Here is a 17,760-nt window from a genome sequence, read left to right as displayed (position 1 = left end):
ATCCATGTGATGGGTGTGATATGTGGGATGTGGATCCATGTGATGTGTGTGATATGTGGGATGTAGATCATGTGAAGTGTGTGATATGTGCTTAGTGCTGGGTGACTGCCAGAACTTCTGTCCTCTTTTTGGACTCTGTTTCACTTACCTGGTGATTTCTCAGAATGGTTGGGGTTGGCAGCAGCCCCTTGGGAACTTCCAGGGTTTCCAATATTGAGCTTCAAATATGAAATTTTGTTTTTAGAGAATGACAGTGGCATTTGAAGAGCTTCGTGTGCAAGCAGAGCAGGACAGATTGGAAATGAGTTTCAAACGTGAGAATTCTGTTTATTGTGTTCATGCTGCTGGCTCAACAATTTTGTATTTTATAGCATTTATTACACATAAAAAATGTGCAGTGTCAGGGCAGACAGATGTGAATGGTGAGCAGGTCACACTGAGACACTGGGACCCTCTTTTATTCCTGCTGCCTGTATTCACTGCCTGGCCCCTTCTGCTGTTGTTCCTCTGGGCCAAATTTGGAACTTTATTTTTCAAATAGTCACTCAAAGTTCAAGTTTTGTCTGTGAAGTACAGCCTAGAGATTAATATTTATTTCCTGTAGTTGGTTTACTTAAATGGTAATGCACTAGTGTATAGCTATACAAACTTCAGGTAAATGCTCTCTCTATATGTACAGGCTGCTGTGTTCCTGTTTGTGTTCCTGTTTCATTTTCACATGCTCTTTTCTGTTAGTTTCTTATAACAAACATGGAGTAATGGACTAATTCTGTGGAAAGCTGGCAAAAAAAAGATATTTTGCTTATAAAATCAAATGTTGCCTCAGCAGTTACTCTTGGGAAACAAAATGTACAGCTGTACAATTGCAAGCAATGTTAAACTGGAAGTTGTATTGAACTTGGAGTATATTTCAGCTGGAATATTAACTGTGGCTATTACTGTATCTCAAAAGTGAAAGAAGAAGCAGAAAAAGTGGACAAGTTTGAAAAAGAATGCAAACTGCAAGTGAGTCAGAAGGAGAAGGAGGTTTGCTCAGTTTTACCATTTAATATGTGGTAACAGCTTTATTTGTGACTAAAAGGGCAATGCAAGAGCCAAGAAGTCTTTCTGGGTATTAGTAGAAAAGACAAAATAACAGCTGAAGCTGCATTTAAGTCAGGTTCTGCTAAGTTTAGTGATGTTTCAGACCTTTAGTCTACTGGAATTCATAGTTTGATTTTGAACTGGAGGACTTTTTCATTTGGAGTAATGTGACTTGATCAATATTTGGCTAAGATCAACAACCTTATGTAACTTGAATGACAGCAGCTTATCATACCTGGGGTACAAATGGAAATGAGTCTCTGTCCCTTTTCCACACTTCATTATGATATTTCTTTAATTTTGCTAGATTTCAGCTCTTACCATACAGAGAGATGAAAAAGATGGTGTAATAGAAGACATCCAGGCTCAGCTGCAGATATCACAAAATAAGATTGCTGACTTGCTAGAAGCAAAATGTAAGAGTTCTGTCTGCTGTGTTTAAATGTAATTGTTTTTAGAAGCATAGGAAACAGGGCTGTGATAGTTGTTCTGTTGCTGGTTGGCAGCAGAATTTTGGGGCTTATCTTTGAAACAGAAGCTGCTTATGTGGGATGAGAACTGGCAGGGCAATTTTTAGGGTGAGTCAAGCAGTGAGAAGTTTTGAAAATTGCAAGGGGAAAACACATTGCTTCAGTTTTCCAAATTTACAGTCAGGCAGGTGCCACTGAGGACACTTACTTTTCAGACCTTGATTTTCAATATTTTTAAGCCATTTATATTCAAAGGTTTTATAGTATATGATGTCAGTACCACTGGCCTTTGTTAAATTCTATAAATGTATGTATTTTCGAATTTCTAACAGCATTTTTTTAGTAAATATCCTATTTTTAAAAATATAAACATACATCTTTTTTGCTTAGTACATGGAGAAGAAATGTTAAAGGAATCCCAGGTCAGTCAAGAACATTTGAGGGCAAAGCTGGGAGAGGCTGACATTTCATTGCAAAAGGCAGAGGTACACCTTGCTTACAGTTTTACAGTTTAAATAAACTAGATGAGTATTTGCATAAATAATTATGGATACTTTAGATATGAAACAACTGTAGCTGTTTGTTGCAAAACATGGTTAGAAATTAGATCATGTTTTGAAGGCTACTCAGAAGAACTTAGAAGCTGAATTCCAAACTACAGTGAAAACATTAATTGAGGTCACCAGAGAAAAGGAAGCACAGGAGGAAGAATGTAAAAAAGTGAAGGCTTTGCTTGCAGCTGTGACAGAGGAGTTTGAGATTTCTACTGCCAATTTGAAAAGCTTGCTGCAAAAGGAGCAAAATAGGTAAATTAAAGAGTTTCCATTCAGAGGCATCTTACAGGTTGCAGTTTATGACAAAATCAAGAGCAACTGGAAATGAAGCTGAAATTTGGAGGTTTTTTGATACAGTGGTCTAAATGCAGGGAATTTAATGTAATTTTTTTATATTTGTGCTGGTTGATACTGGTCTATAAAAAGTAAAAATTTTCCCCCTCCAACTTCGATAATTTTGTCTTCAAGAAATACAAATTTCTGTAAGTATTTATTTGTTGACTTGAATGTCTGCTGTTCTGAAGTTGTAAAAGTGAAATTTGGTAGGTGTTGCAGCTGATATATTGTCTGCCTGTTGAAAGGTAAATGTTCTTCGAGTGCTTGTGGTAAGACACTGTCCTGTTGTCCTTCAAGTTTCAAGTGCAGTGCTTTGTACTGTACATTTGGAGGTTTTAAATTATCATTTTCTTAGATCAAAGAAATATGAAGACGAATCAAAGCTGGTTACCTTGGAGCTCCAAAAGAAGTCTGCTGAACTGGGTAAGGCTTGTAGAAAGGCAGAAAATGAGCTAGGCAGTAAGAAAAATGTTTTCTGCTGCTTTCTGGAAATGGACTGTCTGTAGTACTTGGAGGAATGATGTTACCTGTACCTGTCAGGAATGCCTGCATTTATTTGGACTCACCTGACTCCCCTTTCTTTGGTGGTCATTGATCCTTGCACAGCCAAAGGGCAGTGCTGTGCAGAGCTCCAATGGCAAGGCCATCCATGCAGGAATTCTCATGGAAGCAGTTTTGGTTTCCAGCTAAGACCAGTAGCACTGCAGGTGCCAGGAGTAGCAGACAGGATTTCTGTAGCTTGTAGCAGAGATAAAACTCTCCCATTAAGGCTCCTGCAGACCCTCCCCATGCTGGATGTGGCAGGGCTTATCTTTAAATCCTGCTTTGATATCGTGTGGTTTCTGGGGATGTGCTCCTCAGCCCCCAGAGCAAGAGTTCTGCCTTCAGCACTGTTTCCTGCTGTGCAGCACATGGGGCTGGATCTCATCTGACAGATGAGAAATAGAATTGGATGTCCCTGTATACATTGAGGGCATCTAAAGAGAAATGTTCCAAAGTGAACTGCTAATGCTTGTCTAGAGCAGGCAGGATGAGACCTGTGAGAATTCCACACCAAACACGACCTTGGTGTGGAGTACTTGCAAAAAATACCAGTATTGTGAATATGCACATAGAAAACATGTGGAAGTTAGTAATAACTGGTTTCCTTTTTCAGCATATCCATGTGATCTGAACTTTCAGCAGTTCAGACTTTTTTTTTCTGGAACAATGCAGATGCATCAATACTTGGAGAATACTCTGGTCTTACAGTTCATGGTTTATTTGAAGCCATAATTGTGGAAAACATAATAGGCTCTGAATTTTATTTAAGATAAATAATTCGTTTCTGTTCAGATATAGATTTGCTCATGTCTTTCTTAATAATTTTTCAAAGTCTACATTTAGATTGAGTCATAAATGAGCTTTACAGTTTCTGAACTTAATCCAGTAAGTTTTGAGAACTGGCTATTGCAAAAGGGTAAGTATTTTATACTGCCTGATAAGTATGAAAAATTATTTCTGTTCCATTAATTTTGCATTACATGTGCTGTAGAAGAGATGACTAAGTTAAAATGTGACAAAGAAGTGCAACTTGAAGAGCTGTCAGAAACTCTGGTAAATGTTCATTTTATTAATCTCATGGCATTTGCTTTTCATATGAAATTCCTCTTGCTTTGTAAGTGCCTTAAATGCCATAAATAAATACAGTCTAGTCTACCTTAACGTTTCTACTAAACTTTCTCATGCACAATTTCAGTGTTTTCTTTGAAGATCTTGTTTATTACCACTGTTTTTCTTGTCTCCTGCGTTTTGGGTTTTCTTGTCTCCTATGTTTTTGGTTTTTCTTGTCTCCTGTGTTTTGGTTTTCCTTGTCAGGTTTTTGGTTATTTCCTTCTTCATTCATGCCCATTCAAATGCCTTTATATCCCTCTGGATAGAAAGTTTTCCCATTTTTTTCTTACTTACAGGAAGGTAATTAGCTCTGGCCTCTGTGCACCCTGCTGTACTGTGGCACAGGCCCATTTTCTGTCACAGGAGTCTAAGCTATATGAATTACACTATTAACAGAGGTTTATTTTCATGATGATTTTATATTTACAAGTCTAACAAGAAACCATATCAACTAAAGTTAAGGTAGTGTGAAATCAGGTGTGCATTTTACTACCTCTGCTTGTTGTTACAATCTGTGCATTGAGTGTTCTGAACTGAGTTTCACTAATTTTCTAAAATGGGCAAATTGGAGGATTCTTGCTGAATAAGGATCTTGAGGCTACTGCAAAAAAATTGCAGAGAGAGAAGAATTTGGAGAGAGAAATCAGAGAGGTGTGAAATAGGGCAATAATAAAACATGTTTTTATAAATAGTCAAGTTACACATCCTAACTTGAACACAAGTACATGGAAGTAGCACACAGAGCAGTGTCCCACCCTGAGCTGCTCTGCTCACAGCAGTGACAGCAGGAGATCTCTGTCCTCCTGTGCACAGGGGCCTGGCTGCTGCCCCTTGCACTCCTACAGTGCCTGTACTGAGGATGGAGGCACAGCCCTGTTGATTGCCTTTCTGCTCTATCCTGTAGAACTGGAATTCTCTGATGTTTCTTTAGTCTTTTTTATTTAGATGAATGCAAAAGCTTGTAAAGTCTGAAGCAAATATCTTTATTTAAAATTATGTCCAAGGACTCTAATTTAATAGTTTTGCAGACTGCGTAATGAAACTCACAGCAGGGGCCAGGTACAGCACTGGTGTCAGAGCTCTCATCTCACACCACTTCATATCCCAGCAGAGATATGTAAAGGTACAGTCTGGATAACCCATGGTGTGGATGTTGTTTGGTTCTTCTGAAAGCCTTGTGCTGTTAGCTCGTGTCTGACAACCACCACGAGTTGTAGTTTACACATGTGTGCTCAAAACTCTTCTTTTTCCTTCTGCAGAAAGAAATGCATGGTTTGAAAGCACAGCTGACTAGTACAGCTGAAAAGGAGCAAGATCATTTAAACCAGCTTTTGGCTCTGAAAACAGATCTGCAACAAGAGACGTATGACTATTTTGAAAATACAGTATTTAATTCTTTTTGGTGTTATATAGAAGTTACTTTAATCCACAGTGAAATGAGCTGTGATTGTTTTCTAATGGAAGTTTTGAATCACACAATATAACATAAATTATATACTTACAGTTGTAAATTACATTTTCTCTATTTGTATTATTCTATGGAATATGTAGTTCTTCCATATCTCTGACTTTGTTAACAAGAAGAGAAAGTTTCTGAATTCATTGTTAATCCTGCTTTGAACTACATCATCTTCACGGACCATTATATTCATATAAAAGTTGACTCTGATTTTCTTTTCTTCTTCTATCTCCTTTTTATATCACTGGGACTGCTGCAAATCCTGTATTGTAGATAAAGGCCTGGACTTTTTTCAGCATGGAGTAACACTTGTTAATGGGTATATTTAACTTCAAAGGAGATTTCAAAATGCATGTTCTTATTCCTCTTGGCCATTTGTTTTAAATTAGGTTAAAGAATGAACAACTAACAGTGTGTCTCAATAAGCTTTCATTAGAAAAAGAACAAATAGCACAGGAGAGAAATGATGTGGCTGCAGAACTCAAGAAACTGCAAGAAAAACAAGAGGCAAGTTGTAAAATTCCAGATTTTTTTAAAGGACAGTGCTCAGTTTTACAAATCAGATGATAAACTGCAACATGACATGGTTCTGTAGAGTACCTAAACTGTTTTTTGTGCTTGAATTGGGAAAGAAGTGTATTTACACTTGTGAATAAAGCAGGTCAGTGTGCTTTGGATGTCTTTGAATTTTTTAAGAAGTCGCTTTGAATTTTATTTCTTTGCTGACATTGGTCTTTATTTAGGATAGTGAGAAAAAGGAAGAAAATACAAAGCAGTTAGTTGTAAACCTAGAAGAGGCAAATGGCCAGCTAAGGCAAGTAAAAACAAATATTAATATCTGATATTGTTTAAGGAAGTAGATTCAGATAGATAGTTGTGTTCATATGTTGTTTTCTGGGATTTTTTTGAATAATATTTTTCTAGATAATACAGCTAAACAGAAACTATTCAGTTCTGCTGTTGGCAAGTACAAATTTTATCAGATTAGAAATACCTGTTGCTACAGGAACAATGTCTGCCATCATTTTGTTTTACATAGAAAGAGCTGTCCTGTTGTGCATTAGACATGTTAGGTGTGAAGGAAATGAAAATGGAAGTTCAAGGTTATGGATGAAATGTGACAAGGCAAAACTGGCTGAGTGTTACTCTGCAGAACTCTCTGTACCATCAGTTCAATAGACAGGCAGCCTCCCATGTTTCAGAGCTGCATTACAATAGTCCGGGTCAGGATGTCTTTTCCTTAGGTTAGCTGGAACATCTTCTCCTACTTAAAATAAAAAGTATGGACAGTTCACATCTTGACTTACTAGGCATGTTGCTTCATTTTAAGAACATTTTCATTGAGCAGCTTATGAAATTCCCATCAACATCAGCAGCTCTTTGTAGAAAATAAAATATGAGTTTATTAGTACTGAAAGGAAGTTGAAGGTAAGAAGTAAATATTTACTAATGCTTGTTAATTTGGCCCTTAGAAATGAACTGGAGTCTCTGAAGGAGAAAATGGCAAAGACAGGTGAAGAGATTCAAAGTAAACTGGATGAAAAGGAAGAAAACGTACGTATGGAAATATGTTACATAACCTGCAGGACAGAATTGAAATGTAAAATGTTTGTTGGGATTTTTTGTGCAAAGCTCTGCCTGGGGGATGTGGTCTCTGCCAGGGGCTTTCTCCTGTCACAGCTGCTGCCAGCTGTGACATTGTGTGTCCACATGCTGAGCCCTGGTATTTTGAAAGACAAGCACAGTCACAGGGATGTTTATTCCTTGCTGGGAAATTGAATATTAAAGATTTGTTTGATTTCAGGCAAACAGGGAACCTGTTTTTCTTTTTTTTTTTCATATACCTACTGCGTGATGGATGGGCTCTAGATTAGTTTTTATATGTAGTGTGAGTTCTAGCTTAAATAGATTCAAATATTTTTACTTTCTGTAGTTTCAAAGCAACCTGGGGTTTTTAGCATTAAAACAGATTTCACAATTTCATTGTAAAGTCAAAGATTTACAATTCTAATTTCAGATTAAGAGTATTGAAAATGAAATTTCAAGAAATGAAAAGCAGTTGAAGAGTCTAGAAAATAATTGGGAAAATTCCTTTTTTCGTAGATTGTAGGGAACTTCATACAAAGTATTTTTGAAATTGTGAAGATACTGCAGGATTTTCTCTTCTTTCTTTCTTGACTCTATAACTGCTAAGGAACTGGTTCACTGCTATTAATTAAATTAATTAACATCTTGTAATACTTTATGGCTCAAACTCCAGTCATTCTAAGACATCAGCTTGTGTTTCAGTCCCATCAGAATAAACCAGACTGGTGCAAGTGCATGTTTGGGAATGTTGACAGAAATTGCTAACAGAGGGTGTAAGGTTTAGGACTTAACTAATTAATGTTTGAAATATCTCTTTCAGGTTAATAATTTAAAGAAACAGATGGAAAATAAAGCCAAATGCTTTGAAGAGTTGCAGCAGGAGGTGTGTAGAGATTTTGAAAGTCACAAATACATCAACACATGGTATTTTGGGGTGACTTTTCAGCATTTTTCATCTGCTGTGATATCTTTAGATACACCTATGTAATTTAAAAATGTTCCTTTCTTATCCTAACTGATTAAATTAAGGAGTCGTCTTTGGAATCACTTGATCTGTTAAATTAGCCTTAATTTGAAAAAAGCAATTACAAAAATAATATCTTTAACAAACTTATGCTTTTTTCATTTACTATATAGTATTATTTATGTACTTGTAATAAGGACCCATCACAGTTACCACTTGTAGAAAAAAATTCTGCACTAGCACAAATTGTAGAAACTTCACTGTAAAATATATATAACTTGTATTTTTGGTCATGACGTCTTCACACCGTCTGTCAGCAGCATCTTAGTTTTAATTCCCATTCTGCCCCTCATTTGTTATTCCCTGTTGTTGCTCAGGGGGAGCCTTTCTTAAGGTCATGAAGAAACAGGATTTTCACAGTAATTATCTGAGCATTTTTTGTTTGGAGAATTGTTCTGGAACCTGAACTGCACAAGAGAGAGTTATGGAATGAATTCCATTCAATAACAGGAACTTGATGAAAGCTGGAATTTTGAAGATTCTGACATTCTTGACACAGTTAAACCATTACATAATTCTGTTAACTTATTAAAGTGCAGTGCTTGTTTTGTTTTATTTCAACAGAATCAGGTGCTGAAAAAGAAAATTACTGCAGAAAGCAAGAAAAACAGTATTCATGAAGGGAAGGTAGGTTTAAATAACATCACACAGAAGATGAAGTGAGTGTTTTTAAGTCCCAGTGTAACTAATGACAGTACTTGTTAAATACATTGTGAGCTGGTTTATGGATTTAGGATACAGATTGTGCAGGAATGAGCTCATAGTTTTTAGAAGATGCTTCCATTTTTAATCATTGGGCACTGACTATTGAACATTTAAAATAGATGGACTTCACATCACAATTAATTATGTTTCCAATCAGTCCCTTTCTTTTTTTTTTTCCTTTTACTGATAGTGGACTGAACAGTAACCCCATTGTGACAGAAAAGCATTTAAAAGACTTACATACATTACTCACTTCAGGCTGTTCTTTAAATGTGTTCTGCACTGTAAATCCCTCTGATGGGAACATTGTGTCCAGCTTTGGGTACTGCACTTAGAGAAAGAAGTGGACTTTTGGGAGGATATTCATATGAGAAACTTAAAAGGAAAAACTGTAATCAAAATGCACAGCTGGGAGGAAAATGTCCCATAAAACCTGTGAAAATCTTACCTAGATTTACAGGAGAGAGAATAAAATCTCCATCTGTATTTGGTTTTTTCCAAGGAATTCACAGCATTTAGGGTTGTCTTTCCCATTGTGCTGTTGCCATTGTTTCTTTGAGTATTTTCTAACTCACTTCAGGACAAAGTTCAGTTCTTCATAAAAAAAAGCTGAACTTTTAAATAGGAAACACTTTAATCATATACCTGAGAAGTAACAGTGTGCTTCTGCTCAAAAATAAGAGGTTAAAAAAATTATTAACATATTAATTCCTAAACAAATAACAGTAGCATTTCTACATTCTCAAAAGGTGAATAAATTGCAGTTAGAGATGGAAAATGTGAACAAGCAACATAAGGAAGCAGTTGACATCTATCAAAAAGAGATAGAAACAAGAAAAGTGAATGAAAAGAAACTTAATGAACAGGTGAGAGGTGTTAATTTTTACTGCAATTAATTTTTTTTTATTTAAAATGTTTTTATGAAGCTTTATTGGCCAGAGCCCAGAGCCCTTGCTCTTACATTTCAGTCTTATCAACAGAAATGGAACTTCTTGTGTATGCCTGTGAGCAAAGCTTTAGTACATCAGGTGCTTAAGTTGAAATATTTGAATATGTCTTTGAAAATAAGAACCCAGTTAAAAATTCTTTCTTTCTAGATATAGTTCAAAGAAATTCTACCCTTGGTATAAAGTCAGCATAGCTAAATGAGATTATAAATTCTCCCATATTAGTATTTTTTTGCCCACACATTTTTTGATGGTAATGCTAAGAAATGTTAGGGCAGAGTGCTTGAAATGGCCTTTGGGTTCAAAGTGAACTTGTACCTTTAATCTTGCCCATTTTAACAATCTGCATAAAAGATGTCAGATTTGAAAAGGATCTCAAAAACAAATGAAGTCCAAGACTACATTGCACCCACAGGGGGAAGAAGAAATTAAAGTAATATTTCTAAAATATATATTGTTATGTTTATGAATGAAATGCAATTTACTGCTCCCAGGTAGAAAAGCTGAGGTTGCTTTATGAGGAAGCAGCAGTGATACAGAGAGAAACTGATATCCACTGTCAGCACAAGATAACTGAAATGGTGGCACTTATGGAAAAGCACAAGGTAAGAGATTTTACTGATTGCTGGCATTTGTAATGTGTTAATAACCCTTCAAACCCACAAAGAGGCCTGAGTCTGGGAAAAGGAAGCTGAACACATGCTTGACTTTTCATCACCTAAAATCAAATTCATTTGAAGATTTTGGAAACATGCCTCTGGACAGATAAATTTCATTTCTCTGAACTTCTAGGATTTAATTTTTTGTTTTAAAGTTAGGCTTCCTTTAATACCCTCTGAATGCAGTATTTTTCAGTATCAGTTTGGCCTCCTTCTCTGGGGAAATTACTTAGTGCCTGTCAGCAGTTTATCTTGACACATTTTAGTTTACCTTTCTATTACTCTCTTTTGCAGTATCTTTAGCAGATCCCATTAATAAAAATAGCATGGCTGGCTCTTAGGTGCTGAGCACATATTGCATAGAAATAAAGCACTCTCAGCCAGTCCACAAAATAACACTGCATTGAGCATTTGATTTCTGCAGTTTCTGCAGAAGCATCAGTGTTTGTTCATGGTGCTTTCTGAATCTTCTGAGGAGCCTGGTTTGAAAAAATGATGTTTTAAGACTGGATAGATCTATAATTGTAACATTTCCATGTTACAAAGCACATGTTTTGAGTTTGTTGTTGTTTTTTTTTTTTAACACAGAATGAATATGATAAAATGGTTGAAGAAAAAGATGCAGAATTAAGAGTATATAAAATTAAGCAGCAAAAGCAGTTATCATCAGCAAGAGCACTGGTAAGGAGTACTTTCCAATGTTAAATAATTCAGTGGAGGGGCTGATGTTCTTGTGTAGTGGTTTGATACTGGCTAAGCTTCAGGCACGCACAAAAAAACCATTCACTCATTTTCCTCCTCTGTAGTTGAGTAGAGGAGGGGAAAGAAAAATTGAAGGGTTCATGAATTGAGATAAGGATTAGGAGAAAAACACTTTAGGGGTAAAACAAGTTCGAACTTCAACAATATCAAGAAAATGTATTATAAATAGATTTAAAAGTGGGTAATGAGAATTAAAATAAACCTTTAGAACACCTTTTATCCCAGTCCCTCCCTGTTGCCCACCAACAGCACAGGGACACAAAACGTGATCTCTAGTCAGTTTGTCACTTGTAAAAATCTTTTTTCAGTTTGCTTAGGGAGTTTCTTGCTGTGCTGTGGGGTCTTTCCCAATGGAGACAGTTCTCTGTGGACTTTTCCAGTGTGGTTTTATTTTTTAGGAGTAGCAGTCCTGCCCGACCTGCTGCAACATGAGTCCCTCCCACAGGCAAACAGAATTCCCACAACTGTTGTGCATGGGCCATTAGTTCATGGGGTGAAATCTTTTGAGGATGAGCTGTTCTAGTTTGGAAACAAGGGGCCTCTTTATCTTCTCTCTTTGTTTGAATTTCCCACTAGATGACAGCTTTTTGACATCCACTCACTCCAGCATGGGCACCTTTTCTCATGGGCTGTGAGTGGATCTGTGCATTCCCCCATGTGCTTTGTGAATTCCAGGGACACAGTTTGTGTGTTATAGTCCTCACTATGGCTTGCAGAAGAATCTCAGCTCTGATGTTTGGAGCACTTCTTTTCCTTCCCTCCCCTCACTGACTTTAGTGTCACCACGTTCTTTTCATGTGTCTTCACTTTTTCCTCTTCTCTGATTCAGGAGAAAATTGTTGTCTGCAGGTTCATTTTTACTCAAGTTCTGTCAATTGTAAAGTTCTTACAGTGTTTTGCAGCTCTGAAAGGTTGATCTCAGTTTTCCAGGGATGACAGACCAAGAAACTGGGTGTGCAGGGACATTTATACAGGGGAGGTTCTAGGGGAGGGCACAAATTCTTTACCAATAGGGGAAGGCTGGGGAGGAGCACAAGGTGAGGTTTACAATACATAACCCAAGGAAACACGGGGAGGGAACAATTGAAACAGATCAATGGGGCTTCAAAGAACAGGGAATTGACAGGGAAGTTTCCAAACTAAAGGGTAGGTAAAAAGTGGGATTGACAACTTAATGGGAGGAGGAACAGGGAACATTCTGGATCAAGGGGCAGGTTTAGGGCAAGATGGACAACTAGGTGGGAAGGTACAGTTTAACAATGCAGGGGGGATGGAACAAATTATTGAGAAGAGAGCACACCACAACATCTCCCTCAAACCACAGGGGATGAGAACACACTGCAACATCTCCCTCAAACCATGAGGGATGAGAACACACCACAACATCTCCCTGAAACCATGAGGGATGAGAACACACTGCAACATCTCCCTGAAACCATGAGGGATGAGAACACACTGCAACATCTCCCTCAAACCATGAGGGATGAGAACACACTGCAACGCCGTTACTGCCGCACATTTCCACCCCTCAGAAGAAGAAGTGCACACAGTTTTTTTCTTCCTTAAATCTGTCATCACAGAAGCATTACCAACTTTTAAAATCAGACCAGCAATGTGTCCATCATCAGCACCTTCAGAAATTGGCTCTGCTGGACACAGAGGAAGCTTTCTCTCTCAGAAGCCACTTCTATGGCTTCCTCCTGTGAAAAACGAGGTTCCCTTTCCTGGTAAAATTTAAAAGGTTGAAGAAAAAACAATGAGACAAAAAATAAAGCAAAAGTTTATAAAGGCTTGGTGCTTGACATTCAGCCAAGACCACCCACTAACTCAGACAACACTTCTTTAAATGCATCAACATGTTGTATATTCATAGATCTTCAAGCATTGTTCAAAATCATCCCCCCCCAACCTGTAAATCAATTTTTTTCTTCTTCCCTGGGGTTCTGGTGTCCAATAATCCAAGAATGTGAACAATTTCCTGATTATCTTCTTTTTTTTACCATTCTCTCATTTTTATTGTTCTCATACATGAACAAAACCTTTTTACATCATCATTTTATACTCCAAGAAAAATATATGTATTTATCATACTACTATTTCTAAGTTTTGTTAATAGCAGAACTGAAAGAAACTGTATTCATACAGCAGAGTTTTCCAACATTATACATACAGCATTCATTTTAATATTCATGAAAAGCCAATAATAAAATATGTTATTATAACACTCCACCCCCACTGAGAGCCAAGCTGTGTTAAACCCACACACCTTGAGTGTAATAGAATTATAAATGTCATGTTTTACTTCTTCCTATTGAATATTTGGGGAGGGGGTAACTATCTGCTTTAGTGGCACTGAACAGTAAAAATCAGCCCACTAATTTATTTCCTTTTATTGTCTTACAGATCTTATTCTGGGCACTAAAAACTCCAAATGCTTCTAAAACTAAATGGGAATAGCAGTGTGTTTGTGTCTACTCTTCCAGCCAGTGTGTCATGTTCTGACTTCACAGTTTGAATAGGAAATTTTTGTTTTAAATAGTTCGATTCTGCCCTCTCACCCCATTCTCCCAAGTGTTTTAAGGTCTTACCTTGAACACTTATGATCAACTACCTGTTTCCTATAGTACTTCAGTCTTTAATTTTAAGCAAGGTAAAGCAAAACTTCAAGTATAGGGTTGAAAAACAAATAGAATTATCTTTTGTATCTAATGAATATCCCTATTAATTATTTTGGACTGTTTTCTTTTTTCTGGATTGGGCATAGTTAACCCTAGCCTTTATTTAATTGTTTTTAGGAAAATGAGCTGTCATGTTTGAAACGTGAACTGTCATCCCTTAAGGAACAACTGAAAGCAGAAATTGAAGAAAAGGTGGAGTTTTTCACTAACTGAGCAGTGTGGGTGAGGTGTGGCCTGGGCTTGTGCTCTAGAAGTTGTGTAAGGAATGAAATTGAATAGAAAAACAGTGTCTGGTCATATATTTGTGTGAAGTTTGTAACAGTCTGTGATTATAAACTGTGTTCTGTAATTACACCAAGAAGATTCTTAACAACTGAATTCAAATAAATATTTCCTTCCTATCACATAACTCTGTTTTAGGAGAATCTTGTAAAAGAGCACTCTGGAAATATGATTCCTGAAAGTGAAAAGAAACACAAGGTAGCTTTTACTTTTTAATTAGTTTTAGAGTTTGGAAGTATTTATATGTGTAGAATCAATTGAAGTGCCATGATAAATTATTTATGTTCAGCAAAACACATTTTGTGTTCTTACTTCTCTGTATTTCTTACTTCTCTGTAGATACTTAATTTTTTTCCTGAGATAAGCAGGGATTTTAAAGGGTGATACCATTCCATGGAGACATTAGACAGCAGTTTATGGAAGGGCTCCCAGTGTGTCATTTTTGTTTCTCAGTTGTTGCTTTATATCTCTAGAATTGTTTTACTTAGTCTTCAAAAGTGTCCATTTATAAAAGCACTTTTTTCTCTATGGAAGGGAAAAAAGTTTATATAGCTGCAAGAATTACTGAAGTATCAAAGTATTCCTGAATACTGAATACTGCAGAACTTGCCCTTCTTCCCTGTCAGGAGTTTGCTTGTGGTTTTCATCTTGGAACAACAGAATCCACCATCGTTTTGGTGTTACCTTTCTAAAAAAGGACTGCACTGGACTATTGCAATGTTTCTCAGTTTAACTTCTAGTGAAAGGGCTGTTTCAAGTAACACCAATCTTGATATTGCTGTCAATCTTTCTCTGAAAGCCTCTTCCTGCAGTTTTGTTAGTTTCCATTTTCTGAGATGTTTGATGCAGTCCACGTGTAGTGGCTGCAATTGAGAATAACCAGAATTTCTGCAGATAAACATAAATAACAATGTGCCATGAAACTCAACTCTTCCACAGCTTCTTGCTCATTCTCCTAGTTTGGCTACCAAAAAAAAGGATATTTCTACCCCACCCCACTTTGTTTGGGTCTTTGCTTCGTGTTTGGATGGAAAGAAAATAATTCCACCACGTCTCTCAGGTGTCTTCTTGGACACTCAGACTGTAAAGTGGGTCATGAGATTGGGTTTAGACTCTATATTTACCCCATAAAATAGAATTTAAAACTACAAACATTTTCTTTCCCAGACATATATTATAAAGACTCCTCCAACAGATAAACTGCAAAGTGGAAGAAGCACAAACCTGCCCTCGGAGCAGAGCACAAGGAAAAAGCAAAAAGTGCTTGTCCAGCTGGATTCTCAGTCAGACAGCTCTGAGCACACTGACCTCCTGGTAAGGGCCAGAGAGCAAATCCTGTGCTGAACAGTTCTTTGTGCTCACTGCTGTGTCTAAGAGTGAAGATAAAGGGTTGGGGCTTCTACATTCAAGCCAGTATTTATGTGTATATTTTTACTTAATTGACTCTTTCTGGAATTGTGGTTATATGTACATAATTTGCTTTCTTTTTATTGAACTGTTATGCCTCATAACAACATCTTAACTTTTTTTTTAATAGTTTAATATCCTGAGAGGGATAGAAAAAGTATTTTTTAATATAGTGTGACTAAACAACTTTTTAATTTATTAGAGCATAGTCTCAGAAGAAGAAATGTTTAAACAATTGTACAAAGATTATCCACAAGCTTCACAATTACATTCGACAGCACCAAAAAAGGTATGTTATCCTTTCATAAGATTAAACCAAACAGTTAATGAGATTGTTTACAGAAACTGATGGATGGCTTTATTTCCCTTCCTAGACACCAGCTCCATGCCATGGGAAATCTCCAGGCTCTGCACTGAAACTCCAAACCATGAGGAGAATGCGCCAGGCGGGGTGGGCGGCGGTTTCCAAAATGGACAGGAAAAGAAAAATTCAAGAAGCTGTAAAGCTCTTTGCTTAAAATGCAGAAATGCCCAGTGCCCTGGCATTGCTTCCTGGTGCTTCCACTGGGTTGTTATTCTCTGAGTTAGTATTTGTTGCATTTTTCTGTCGTGCTCAGTGTGTTTAATATTATTTTCATTTCCTTTACACATATAAGCTTCATAGATCTATAACTGCACCCCCCTGCAGAGCATTTTCCACCTTTCCTCCCTTGTGCTTCAAAATGTTGGGACACAAATTAGCCAATTTAAAATTTTGAAAAAAATATAACTACATAGAAAGTTGTTTCAAAGCTGCTTCTGTCATTAGAAATTCTGGTTTTAAAGAACTTCTGTTCTTTTAAATTTACTGTTTTTCTGAATAGATAACACAGTGAAAGAAATGTAGGTGTTAAATGTATGCACTTTTGTCTGAAGTCTTCTGTTTTTTTTCCATTTCACTGGCTGTTAGACCTGTCTTTTTAGACTGTGTTGTTTTCACTATGTTAAAACGGTTTTGGAATTTCTAAAATGGAAGTTTCAATAGAGTTACTTGCATTAAAAGATATTTCATCTTCATAAAGAGTAAAATATCCATGTTATAAGATATGAAAGCAATGTTAAGATGCCATTAAATTGTTTTTCTGAAATATAAAGTGTGAGACTAAATGTTGTTGCTTTAAATATTTGAACACAGACAGAAATCACCAGCTAGCCTTCCTAGGGATCAGCAGCTTCTGCCACAGAAGTGTAAGGATAGATTAGAACATCTGTTTCTGTATTAATCCTGATTAATCTTGGTTTCACAACAATGACAACTCCCAGTTCAGAGCCTAGAGATAACAAAAAACCTACAAGTTTCTTCAAACTTCCAATAGAATGAAAAATCTTCAAATAGAATGAAAAATTTTCAAATAGAATCAAAAATCAATAATCCGAGATTTGTCTGAAGTGGAAAGTAAAACATATTTATTGCCTTCTTTTTGTGTAGTCTTATGGATAGGCCAGTAGTTTGAGTTCCTTATGTTGAGTAGGGATGTAAATAAAAATTTTTTTTTGTATGTAATTAACAAATATTGTGCAAAGATCTGGAAGAATATACTGTGCTTTCCACATGAGCAGTTGAAAGTGAAAAATGGAAGTTTGTACTGCCCACTTCTAGACTCAAACAGTAACTAATCAATCAGAACTTTGGTGTTTTCTAGGGACGTGAATCCATAGTATATCACATAATTCTCCTGATACCATGAGTGTGTCCTGTGAGGTGTTGTGTAAATCACCTCAGAAATTACAAAAATATTTCCAGCAATGCTCCAGAAAGCTTGCAGGAAATGCAAAGAGCAGGGAAGGGTGTGAAATGATACCTGCCTGTTTCTGTGCCTCAGGGCCCCTGTCCTTGTGCCATGACAAGTCCACAGCTGCATCTCTGTGTCCCTTTCTCTGGCACCTGCCCCTCATTCCCAGTTCACTGCAGCACCCACTGGGGGAGAATCCAGAGGGTGAAAGAGACCAAACAACTCCAGGGCTCAGACACAGACAGGTCCATGGGGGAAGGAAAAGCTGTGCAAGGAAGCAGAGCCAGGAATTCACTCCCTGCTTCCCCCAGGCTGGTGGGTGTTCATCTCTCCCCAGGTAAGCAGGGCTCCATTCCAGGCACTTGACACAAACTCCATCACT

At 37.0% G+C, this 17,760-nt stretch overlaps 2 long non-coding RNA genes across 2 annotated transcripts; both read left to right on the top strand.

Moving 5' to 3' along the window:
- The first annotated feature begins 618 nt into the window (after positions 1–618).
- LOC148218301 (uncharacterized) lies at positions 619–8,797 on the top strand. The gene is made up of 4 exons (XR_015800524.1): positions 619–5,459; positions 7,028–7,109; positions 7,963–8,025; positions 8,731–8,797. It is a non-coding gene; the product is annotated as an uncharacterized LOC148218301 (long non-coding RNA).
- Positions 8,798–14,782: 5,985 nt separating this feature from the next.
- On the top strand, positions 14,783–16,773 carry LOC148218300 (uncharacterized). The gene is made up of 3 exons (XR_015800523.1): positions 14,783–15,513; positions 15,809–15,895; positions 15,981–16,773. It is a non-coding gene; the product is annotated as an uncharacterized LOC148218300 (long non-coding RNA).
- Positions 16,774–17,760: the final 987 nt, after the last annotated feature.

The sequence above is a fragment of the Sturnus vulgaris genome, unplaced genomic scaffold (genome assembly GCF_052056855.1).
Source record: "Sturnus vulgaris isolate bStuVul1 unplaced genomic scaffold, bStuVul1.hap1 Scaffold_192, whole genome shotgun sequence".
Taxonomy (NCBI): Eukaryota; Metazoa; Chordata; class Aves; order Passeriformes; family Sturnidae; genus Sturnus; species Sturnus vulgaris.
The sequence above is the reverse complement of the archived record's forward strand: the minus strand, read 5'-3'. Positions and strand labels throughout refer to the sequence as shown.